At 35.5% G+C, this 12,279-nt stretch overlaps 1 protein-coding gene across 1 annotated transcript in view; it reads left to right on the top strand.

Annotated features, from left to right (window-relative positions):
* The window catches only part of LPGAT1 (lysophosphatidylglycerol acyltransferase 1), a 76,758-nt gene that overhangs the window by 44,738 nt on the left and 19,741 nt on the right, over positions 1-12,279 (top strand). The gene's annotated exons all lie outside the window — the stretch shown is intronic.

Here is a 12,279-nt window from a genome sequence, read left to right as displayed (position 1 = left end):
TTTTTAGTATTTTAATATTTAACATTTTAACATGTTCATTTGCATAAACAACAGCAAAAACATTTATTGAATATTGCAGCTTCTTGAGATTTTTAAAAGTAGATTGCTTTTTAAAAAAGAGTATCATGCAAATATGTGTAGGTATTTATATCAAAGCATGATGCTGATGAGGCTTGGATAGATTTGACCGCTTTATAAGCCATTTATCTTTACTGTATTTCCTGGCCAAAGATCTCACTCAACCCATGGCAGCTAAGTTACAAACTGAGCAGTTGGTCCACTGAAAGATCACAATTGCCACAAAAGCCCTCAATTCAAGCGGAAAACTACTCAAATTACATACTCACTGCAAGTAGATAGGTACATGTTTTCATATAGATAAACCATCATAGTTTTACACATAGAAGTACAAATTTGGAATAATTTGAAACTAAAATTTTAAAACTTAAAATTAAATGTTACAATTTGCGTTTTTGGTGTGTAAGAGAGGACTATAAAATTACAGTTGAGTCCACTGTGTGACTTAACGTTGCCAAATTATGAAGTTCATGTGTAAGATAAGAAGTAATTCTTGAGAACTGTACTGACTACATTTCACATGTGTTGTCCATTTTACTTACAGAGCACTTACTATATATAAGGCAGTGTGCCAGGCCCTGAAAGAATTTCTCCAGGAACGGTTTTATTTTCATATAGAAGAGGCTTATCTAGCCTTCAATAAACTTTTAAATTGTAATCTATAAATGAAGCTCAATTCTGATGCCCAAGCAAAAATACATGACTGTTGGGTGTATGTTCTGGACATGTGTAGATTGTATTTGAGTCAGATATATGTAGATCTTCCTAGCACATCATACCCAAAAGGAACTGGGACAAGGAAGAAAACATTAATTACAGAGGCATTCTATTATAGTTCACCCTGCTTTCTTTTTTAACCAATAAGTAGAAAACAGTTTTATTTTATGGATTAAAAAATGAATGGAATAATAAGGGATCTTAGAAATTCAAGAAATGTCAATTTTTAGCAAAATTATTTTACCAGAAGTAAGTGCAAGGTCCTGAAATTCACTTGAAGCAGGAGTTCTTAACTGTGGGTCTCATGGATGAACCTGAGAATTCTTCTTTTTTGCCTTCAAAATCAGATGTTGTTTTAATTTTTTGTATTTATTTATTTTGAGAGAGAGAGACAGTTAGATCAAGTGAGGGGGGAGGGGCAGAGAGAGGGGGAGAGAGAGAATTCCAAGCAGGCTCCACACTGTCAGCACAGAGCCTGACGCAGGGCTCAAACTCGAACTGTGAGTTCATGACCTAAGCTGAAACCAAAAGTGGGACACCCAACCAATTGAGTCACCCAGGCGCCCTAGATGTTGTTTTAATTAAAAAAAAATTTTTGAGTATACTTGACAGACATACAGTGTTACGTTAGCTCCCGGTATATACCACGGTGATCCAGCTTCTCTCTACATTATCCTCACCACAAGTGCAGCTACCATCTGACCTCAGAGAATTTTGAATTTTTCAACTCCTTCTCTATACAAAATGTTCAAGATGTGTGCAGTTTTCTGCAGAGAAGCTTCACAGATTTCAATCTAGTCTCAATATAGATTACGGGTTTAAAAAAAGATTAATGACCCCTGATTTAGAGATCAAAACCAAATAGTAAATAGAAGAGGTGGGATGGTTAGTTTGATACAGAAAAATACTTCTGTTGATAAAAGTGAAGCTTCTCAGAAGTATATTTGACTATAGAAATTTTATTACTGACATAGAAATAATAAAGAAAATTCTAAAATATTAGATTAGCAGAGATGAAATCATGATACAGAACCATATCCTGAAATAGTAATTACAATACACATCATGCCCAGTTATTTATTTATACACACACACACACACACACACACACACACACACACACACCCTAGGAGTCTCGTGACAGGTAAAGAGATATACTGTTGGGTTTGTTTTTTTTTTTATGTTTATTTATATTTGAGAGAGAGAGAGAGAGACAGTATGTGAGCTGGGGAGGGGCAGAGAGAAATGGAGACAAAATCTGGAGCAGGCTTTGAGCTATCAGCACATGGCCACACTGTCAGCACAGAGCCAGACATGGGGCTAAAACTCACAAACTGTGAGATCATGACCTGAGCCAAAGTCAGACGCTTAACCAACCGAGCCACCCAGACACCCTGAGAGATACACTGTTCTTTACAGAAATTTACTAAAAAAAATTTATTGTCTAACCAGTGTTAGGAAAAGGGAAGGACTTAAGTTCAGATGGGAAAGAGAGGGGAAGTGAAAGGGGCAAGAAAGAGTGAGGTGTCTTGGCATCAGGATAGTTTTGAGATTTGCAAGAAGCTTGTGAGAAGGGATGTGGGCCATGTCTGTGGCAGCTGCCAGGGACAAATCTCTATCACCCACGGGTTGACTAGGTCTCCGCCTGTATTGTTCAAGGCCATCTGGACACCCTGGGAGATAGGGAAAGAAAGATTGGCTTTTTGTTTTGGTTGGGGTTTTGGGGGGGAGTTGTCCCCCCCGCCTCCAGTTTTCTCAATTCTAAAATAAACTGTTTATTGTTTATCATGGAGTTTTCCTGGCGGGAATAACACCATAGAAATTAAAATAAATTTAAACAAACATGGTACTCCTTACTCATTTTTTTTTTCCTGTTCTCAGAAAGATTGGTTTTTGTTCCAACACTCCAGTTGTTTGGTTATATTTTAAAAGTTTTAAACAAGGATGAGATGTTTCCAGTTAGAATAAGAGACTTAAAATGCGACATTGGAAATCACGTATATACAAATGTGAATAATGTAAATAACTGAAGTTAAATCTTTCTCTTTTACTGTGGGGTGGTTGGCAAGAAAAACTAAACAGCGCTGACTACTTAAAGCAGGGAACAGGTGCCTAGAGAGATGGAAAAGGTGCTCAGGAAACTGTATAGGCAGATTTTAAAATTATTAGTTAATGTACTTTTTCCCTGAAATTTAGCATAATTTTTCCAGAACTTTTCTATTAAGCCATATGTACAAGCCAATTTTGTTTCATATCATTTAGAAAGTATTTATTTTCTTCCTAGCTCCAGCTGACTTTTTCTTTTAATAAAGCACCACATCAGTCTTAGAGAATTTAATTGAAATGATTACTTGAGATTATGGTGTAGCTGGGCAAGTTGGTACCATTGCTAGTTTTTTTCAGTGTGATCTAGGGTATACATGTGAGAGTCAAAAATAATTATTCCATTCTGCTCAGCATTTATCAGATGCCACTTAGAGTATTGAGTGTATTTTAATTGCTCTATTTTAAAAGAAATAATACGGCTGGTAGAAAGTTATGAAAATACCTAATACTGTATATATAAATCCTACAACACGACTACTGCTTAAAAGACCATTTTAGATCAAATCAAAGCAAATTTGGGGTTGGTAATTATTAAATGAAACATAATTCCAAGAGAAACTACCAGTTGAAAATATAAATAGGTTAAGGAAAACTTTAACCATCAGTAACCACTAAGTCTGTAATAAGTTTCTGTATTTATGAAGTACTTTTACCATATTTTAGGTATATTTCATGGAGGACAGCAACTGTCCTTTCCCGTGTGATACATCTGTGCCTCTGGGTGACTGGGGTAGTCTTAGAACACTGTAACATTCCTGACCATCAGAATTTACTTGTCATCATTGATTGTCATCACTTAGTTAACATTAATCAGTAGTTGGGCCACTTTTTATTTCTTTGATACATTTCTTTTCTTGGAAATTATTATCAAGGCTGCCAGGTAAATTCTGCTGCCTCTTCTATACCTCATTGGAATCTACAGGTGTAGGGAGATTTCTGAGCAAAAAAAGGCATTTTGGGGGTTGCATGGCTGGTTCAGTCAGAGGGGCACTTGACTCCATCTCAGGGTCATGAGTTTGAGCCCCATGTTGATTTAGAGATTACTTAAGTAAATAAAACTTTTTTTTTTTTAACGTTTATTTATTTTTGAGACAGAGAGAGACAGAGCATGAGCAGGGGAGGGGCAGAGAGAGAGGGAGACACAGAATCTGAAACAGGCTCCAGGCTCTGAGCGGTCAGCACAGAGCCCGACGCGGGGCTTGAGCTCACTGACCGCGAGATCATGAGCTGAGCCAAAGTTGGCCACTTAACCGACTGAGCCACCCAGGCACCCCAAAACTTTTTTTAAAAAAGGCATTTTCTCCTTCAGAGTGATTCCAGTCATAATGTATTAGTAAAACCAAATACTTAGAAAACATTTAGTCTTTATTTAAATAAGAAAAGACTATCTAGATTACCAGAATGTACGGCAGAACATTCTTCTAGGTTTTAAGTTTCTGTATTGATGCTTAGGAAAAAGCATAAGAGTGCAATAGCTTATTTTAAATGTTCTGAAATAAACTATTTTTTTCCCAAGAGCAGTTTTCTACATTGTCCATTCACTTCTTCTTGGGTTTATATGTAAACTTTTAGGATTTCTGGAAGAGACAAACCCTAAACATGTATGTTACTATATGTTATAAAATACTTTCCTAAAATACCACATAAATGAGAAAGTAAAAATTTGTGACATGGTTATATGTTAGATCCCATCTTACAAATAGTGTTGTTATCTGTCAGAAGTCAAACTTTTAAGGCAAATGTTTGGAGCTAATTCCTTAGAAAATTTGCAGTAAGTGGTAACTAATTACCCAGACCATTTTGCTAATTAAACCCAATGCACACGTAGCTCCTCAGGCAAACCATCGTAGGACCTTACTGGTTAGAGGTTGCCCCAGCTTCAGTGAGTGCATTGTTTAAGCACCAAATGATATACTGATTAAAAAGTTTTTTAAAAACCATAAAGCACCTTACAAATGCAAAGTGCCATTATTAAGGTATATAACGTGTATGGACTATTGTCAAATCCAGTGTTAGTAAATTAGTGTTCCTTCCCCATCTAAGCCACTTATTATTTTAAGAGAAAAGAGGTCCTTCCTTATTCCTTACTTTCCAGTATTATGTATTATTTAACCAGGGGAATATTTTTTATTAGTATGCATACAACCACATTATTGATCTTTTTCAAAAGTAATGCTTGTTTTAAAAAAGGAACTAAGGCTTAATTATGAGAAACATTTGAGGGAACATTTTTTCCTCCCACTTTCCCTTTTATGTTATTACTGTCACACTGGAAGACAGCTTATTCCTATTAAAGAAGTAATTGGCACAGTGTGCTGCCGTTAAGAACTTAATAGGAAAATTAAACATGATTAGATTTTAACTACAGGGATTGAATGTTTATAAGGATAAAAGCAAAAGTAATCTATATCCTTAATATAAATGTCTTCACTCCAAAAATAAGACATTGAGTTAGAGAAAATGATCCTCTTGTGCAGAAGTAGTTTATATTTTTATTTTAAAAATTTTAAAAGGTGTTGCTTTCACGTCTTATTTGATTGGAATTTTGGTTACTTTGGAGAAGACATCCAATTAAGGACTTTGAGCAGGAACTTACTTTTGGTTTTGGAGGGAGGGAATTCATTCAGAAAATGATTATTTGACTAATTAATATTTTTTAAGAAAATATGTTCACTAGGGGTGCCTGGCTGGTTCAGTCAGTAGAGCCTGCACCTCTTGATCTCAGGGTTGTGAGTTCAAGCTCCACACTGTGTGTAAAGATTACTTAAAAACAAAATCTTGCCATTATTTCCCTTTCCAGTTCCATACCCCTTCTCTCCCACTATCAAAGCCACTACTGTAATTTGTGTGTAACCTTCCTGTCCTAATGTTATTACACAGAGACATTTATAACATATAATGTTCTGTATGTTATTAAAAATGTATACAATCATATGTAGTTTATCATTTTACAACATGTATTTTTTCCACTCTGTATTATTTCCTAGATCTTTTTGTTTTTACATTTATGGTTCCCTTTCATTTATTTGAACTGTTAACACGCTATTCTGTTCCCATGATATGATTGTCACACATCATCTATTCATTCTCCTACTGTTGGATACTTGTTTCTTCAGTATTTTTGCTACTATAATAAACAATGTTGAATGAACATTTTTATACCTCTTTCACTAAGCATGTACTTGTGAGAGTTAAAGTAGGGTGTGTCTCCGCCCAGCGGTAGAAGTGCCAGATCATAGGGTATGCACATTTTTACCTATATTGCGTAGAGTCAAATAGCTCTCAAAGTGGTGACATCAGATTACAATCTCATTAGCAGTATAGAGATCACCTCTTCCAGTATGTATGTCAAAGTCATCACCTTTAACTTTTTCAAGTGTGATACACTTGAAATGTTATATATTATTTAGCCCTCAGGTTTCATACGTATGAAATACGTATATAATCCTGCAATCTGATAGTACAATCCACTGCCATGAAACAAAGATTAGGGTGAAGCTAACATCTTTAAGCATTCAGTCGCTGTTAGAAATCTTACTGGTTTGCTCATGGCTGTCTGTCTTCCACATCTAGAACTGAACCCCCGTGAGAGCAGATACTTCATCTGTCTTGTTTCACAATTCCCAGAGCAATGCTGGCATACAGTAGAAATGCAATACTTATGAATGTACGAAGGCTAAAGTTTATGCTGTCTAGACATGCACTGTCCAGTTATAGCAGCCACTAGCCACATGTGACTGTTGAGCCCCTAAAATGTGGCTAGTCTGATTTGAGATGTTTTTTAAGTGTAAAATACAAACTGAATTTCAACAACTAGGAGGAAAAAGGAATCTGAAATATCTCATTAATGATTTTTGTTGATGACATGTTGAAATGATAATATTTTAGATTGGGAGGGTTAAAGGAGTACATTTCTCTAATGCTGTTAGATGCCTTCTGTTATGTACTTTGTAAAACATTAAAATTATTTTCAGAAATAAAAGTTTGCAACTATGGGAAATATTTCATAGAGGGAAGATGCTGTTCCAGCATGCTCCCATAAAATTCCCTTTTTATATTTCCCTTTAATATTTGTTTTTATGTATGTTTTTAATGTAGCTGTAGCTGTAATAGGCATAAAAGTTATTTGTATGCTACTTTTTCATAGAGCATTTTAATGAACATTGTACCCATACTTCCTATGTACTAGGTGTTACGATTATAAATTTTGTAAGTATTTTAAAATATTGTTATAAAGTCTTTACATTTTTAGTGCCTTTCCAAAATCCTACATAGTATATACATTTAATGACCCATTTCCCTATTAGTCATAGACTTGTCAGATTTTATTCTTGACTTTTAATAATGCCATGCTGAATATATTAGTACTTACATATAGCTCCCTCCACCCCTGTTTTAGATTCCTTTTATAGTAGATATTTTTAACCTGTTATTTCTGATGTTAGCTTGGAGAGTATTATTAAAGTTACATCTGAATGGGGAAAGTGTCAGAGAGATGAGGGAAAAGTGTATGAGAAAAATTACCGACATACAAAAACAGTATATTATTTTGGTAATTTTATGCATAAACCTAATATATTTGTGATTCTGGTTTTCCTTTCTGTTTTTTTTTCCTTACTTCCTAAAACAACAAAATTTAAAAATCACAAGTTTTTGTAAGTTTTAGAGGCTATAATTTCAGAAATAGTTTTTCTCTCTAAAACTTTTCTTATGGAAAATATCAAACCTATAAATTCAGCCCAGGTACCTATCCTGCTCTTATGGGGAATGTTGTTTTCCCTATGCTATTTTCCAGAACCCGCTGGAATATTTTGAAGCAAGTCTCAAATATCCTATCATTTCATTTGTAAATATTTCATTACATATTCTCTAAAATATGAGTTCTTTTGTAAAAAAAATTACATAGTATCATACCTAAAAGTGTTAATAACAGTTCCTTAATACCATCAGATATCTAGACAATTGTCAGTTTTTCTGAATTATCTCATAAGTGATTATTTATTTATTTATTTATTTATTTTAACGTTTATTTATTTTTGAGACAGAGAGAGAGACAAAGGATGAACAGGGGAGGGTCAGAGAGAGAGGGAGACACAGAATCTGAAACAGGCTCCGGGCTCTGAGTTGTCAGCACAGAGCCCGACACGGACTCGAACTCACAGACTGTGAGATCATGACCCGAGCTGAAGTCGGATGCTGAACCGACTGAGCCACCCAGGCGCCCCTCATAAGTGATTTTTTAAAAACAGTTTGGATTCAATTAGATTATAATTGGTCAATATATCTCTTATGTTTCTTCTTATTTACTGATTCCCCCTCTCTTTCTTTTTTCTTGTCCTTGTAGTTTATTTTTGAGGGTACCAGATTATTTGCCCTGCAGGCTGGCTACAATTTTTATTTTGCTGATTGTATCCTGTGTATTTCTCTGTCCCTTCTGTTTCCTGTTAATTGGGGGGTAGGGACTAAAACTTCATCAGATTGAAGTTTGAATTTGCTTGATAAGAAATGCTTCATAAATAGTGATACTTACTTCCATCAGGATGCATAAAATGTCTGGTTGTCAGAAATGATTTTTGAATGCTTTTATTAGCTAAAAAACTTCAAAAAAATACATCCAATGCTTTCAGGAAAAAATGATACTTCCTCATTCCATCCCTTTAACCCCATGATGTTAGGAACTTCAATTTAGAATTGGGGCCTCTTCTGGCATGTAACACATAACAAGTATCAATTTTGCCTAAAATACCCTCCTAGTGATCTTATATGAAGGTTCATAGCCTTATATTATTTCATGAACCATTAAAAAGGGTTTTTCCCTGTGTCCCAAACTATAAAGGTGTTGGAAATGTTCTAAACTTAATTGAACAATGAACTAAATATCATCCACTGGGATGACTGGTCGTTGTTTTAGTCAGGATTTCTTCAGGGAAATAGAACCAAGAGGATATACAGAGTGATCTGTAAGATGAGGTTCAATTTAGGAATTGGCTTTCATGATTGTGGAGGCAGAGCAGTCCCATAATCTGTTGTCTGCAAGCTGAAGAACCACCAAAGCAAGTGGAAAATTCTGTCTGAGTCCCGAGGTCTGGGAAAGGGAGAGCAGGAGAGGCTGATGGTGTGAGTACCTATCTGAGTCTGAAAGCCCAAGAAGCAGGACCACTAATGTCTCTAGGTCGGGAAAAGACAGCTAAGCTCAAGCAGAGAGAGCAGACTCACCCTTCTTCCACTTTGTTCTATTCAGACCTTCAACGGATTGTGTGATGCCCATCTGCCAGTGATGGGGGCATCAATCAAATCTTCTTTACTAGATCTACTGATTCAAATGTTAATCTCTTCTAGACACACCCAGAAATAATGTTTACCAGCTATCTGGGCATTCCTTATCCTGGTCAAGTTGACATGTAAAGTGAACCATCACAAAAGTCTACATAGAAAACCCAAGAGACTGAGTTGACCACCTATTTATAGAGTTCAGTAGTCTTCATATAAAATCACTACAGAAAAATCATTGGTATCCCTTATCTTGGCAATAAATAGAAAATACAATTTTTTAAAAACATACTCTTCCCAGAAGCAAGACTGTAAAGTACCTAGCAATAAAACTTAACGAAAAAATGTATAGTTTATTTTTTATGAAGAAAAAATATAAAACTTCATTGAAGAACATAAAAGACCTGAATAAATGGAAAGAGAGACTGTGCTCATAGAGGGGAAGACTCAAAATTACAAAGATGTCAGTTCTCCCAAATTAATCAATAAAATTAACATAATTACAGTTACAAGAGGGTTTTTCTGGAAACTTGACAAGATTGTTCTAAAGTTCATTTGAGAGAGCAGAGATAACGGAACATAGCTAAGGTAGTTCGAAGACGAAAGAAACAGAGGAATACTTCCTACCAGATGTCAGGGTTTAATGTAATTATGAGGGCAGGGCCAGATCAATGGAAAGATTTAAAAATCCAGACTTATTTTGGAACTTCTATATGATTTAGTAAGTATCACTTATCAGAGGAACATGAACAGATTATTCAACAAATGAAGTGGTTTGAGACCATTGGTTTTATATCACATATAGTGACCTACCATAGAGTTGCTATTCAACTGTGGACAGACAACGCCTCTGGTGGGGAGGGATCTTTCTTCTCATTATAGTAGTTGAAGTTTTTTTTTACAACGTGAATGTATTAGTTCTTCAATTTAAAACCTAATCAAAAAAAGAAATTGCCTGTAGAATTTAGGATTTTGGTCTAATAGTCCTTTGCATAATTTCAACGAATGCATTTTCATCAGGTAGTTATAAGTATTTAATAAGTTCACATGTAAAATAAATATCATTTGGGGCACTTGGGTGGCTCAGTCAGTTAAGCATCCGACTTCAGCTCAGGTCATGATCTCACAGTTTGTGAGTTTGAGCCCTGCTTTGGCTTTTGTGTCTCTTTTTCTGTGTTTCCCCTGCTCACACTCTGTCTCTCCCTCTCTCTCAAAAATAAATAAACATTTAAATAAGTTAAAATATATATATATAATTTAATAGATGCTAAATAGATTTTACCCCTTTAAATCCGGCATATTGAAATACTCGTATAGTCTAGATTTTCATATTCTAGTGCTTTATCCGTAATTTAAAAGTGAACTTTAAGAGGCTTAAATTTCTATAATATATTTTTGGTGTAAAAGTTGGAAGAAAGTAGGATAAAATTAATATGGTGAAAATCAGTCATTTAACATAATGGGGACCAAATTCCAGGTCACCTTTTCCCAGTAACTGTAAGTCTAAAGTAGTTCACGCCTAAGTGGTACACACTTAGGTACTAATGATGCACCCTTAGAGGTTTACCACCCTCTGCCCCAGCCCCCAAATTACCCATCTGGGAGTGAGGTGATAAGAGTGCCTCTTGAGCTAAAATTAGGCTTTCTTTTTTACTAGCAGAAGGAAATAGTGTCTTGTCTTTAGTTTTTCTTTTTTTTTTTTTTTTTTACATTTTTTCTTAATGTTTATTTATATTTGAGAGAGAGACAGAGTGCGATCTGGGGAGGGGCAGAAAGAGGGGGAGACACAGAATCTGAAGCAGGCTCTAGGCTTCAGGCTCCACAGAGCCTGACGCGAGGCTTCAACTCAAAAACTGTGAGATCATAACCTGAGATGAAGTCAGACGCTTAACCAACTAAGCCACCCAGGCGCCCTTGTCTTTACTTTTTTTTTATGCTAGGGTTTTCTCTATCCTTGCTTAGAATTATTGTTCATTTCACCCCTACTTCTGCTGTGTCTAATAATTCTCTTCTTCCTGTCTGCTTTTCTTCTCACCTCTTGTTTTCTGTTGCTTTGTCTCTGTATCCTAGCCTCTCCCTGGAAAAGCATGGACATTTTTGTCTTCAGTCACTGTTCAGAACTTCTAGTTGGAAAATGGAAAGTTACACATTAAATTCAGTCTTCAAGTTTTTAGTTCTGCTTGGCTGTTTTTATTAATGTTCACCACCCACAAGTCCATTCTTTTCTGTACCCACAGGTTTCCCCTCCCCCCTTTCCTTTAAGAAAAGAAAACATTTTAGTTTGGCAGCATTTAGGATGCCAGAGGCATTGGTCTTAATTGAATTTTGACTGAATTGTGAGTTGAATTCTGTATTTCTGTAATGAGGTTGAAATTTGAAAGAGGTGAACCATCATTTCAAGTGAGATAAAATCTTCATCCTCTACTTAGAAGATAGACTTAATTTCTTCGCAAATATTGATAAAAAGTTATACATGGAAGAAATTTTGTACTGTTGACATAGTTGAGATCAAAAACCAAAACCTATAAATCTAATTTACTAAGTTATTTTCAGTACGTGAATCTGGACATAATATGATTTGGAGAACTAGGATGAGCTTTGGAAATGAAGAGCCCTCTCCCCACCTCCCTGGCCTCTTCAGGATCAAGCACAGTGACTGCCACTGGTATTCAGAAACTACTTTTGTTTTCTAACGGTTAATTTAGTGTTGTTAGAAATATTATATTCCCAAAATAAAAAAAATTCTTAGCATTTAATTTTTGATTGAATAATGGTTAAGCATAACTCTCACTGAAGATCACTATCTTTTAGTTACTTGAAGTCAGTTGAATCTGAGAAGTGGCAGGGCTAGCTAGGTCTTTTTGTCTAACCACTCATTTAATGCAGGATCACACACACACACACACACACACACACACACACACACACACACAGAGTGACAAATTGCTTAAATATAGACTTCTCCAGGATCCTGTTTTTAGCCCTCTTTTGTCTGTGGAGGTTGAGTTCATAGTAGAGTAAATAGAAACAGCCCCTCTAGAGTCTTACTGCTAGTTCTCAGCCCTTCTACCAAGTTCCAGACCCTTATTTCACTCTCCCTACTGGGAT

The sequence above is a fragment of the Panthera pardus genome, unplaced genomic scaffold (genome assembly GCF_024362965.1).
Source record: "Panthera pardus isolate Hobbes unplaced genomic scaffold, ASM2436296v1 HiC_scaffold_21, whole genome shotgun sequence".
NCBI classification, from domain to species: Eukaryota; Metazoa; Chordata; class Mammalia; order Carnivora; family Felidae; genus Panthera; species Panthera pardus.
The sequence above is the reverse complement of the archived record's forward strand: the minus strand, read 5'-3'. Positions and strand labels throughout refer to the sequence as shown.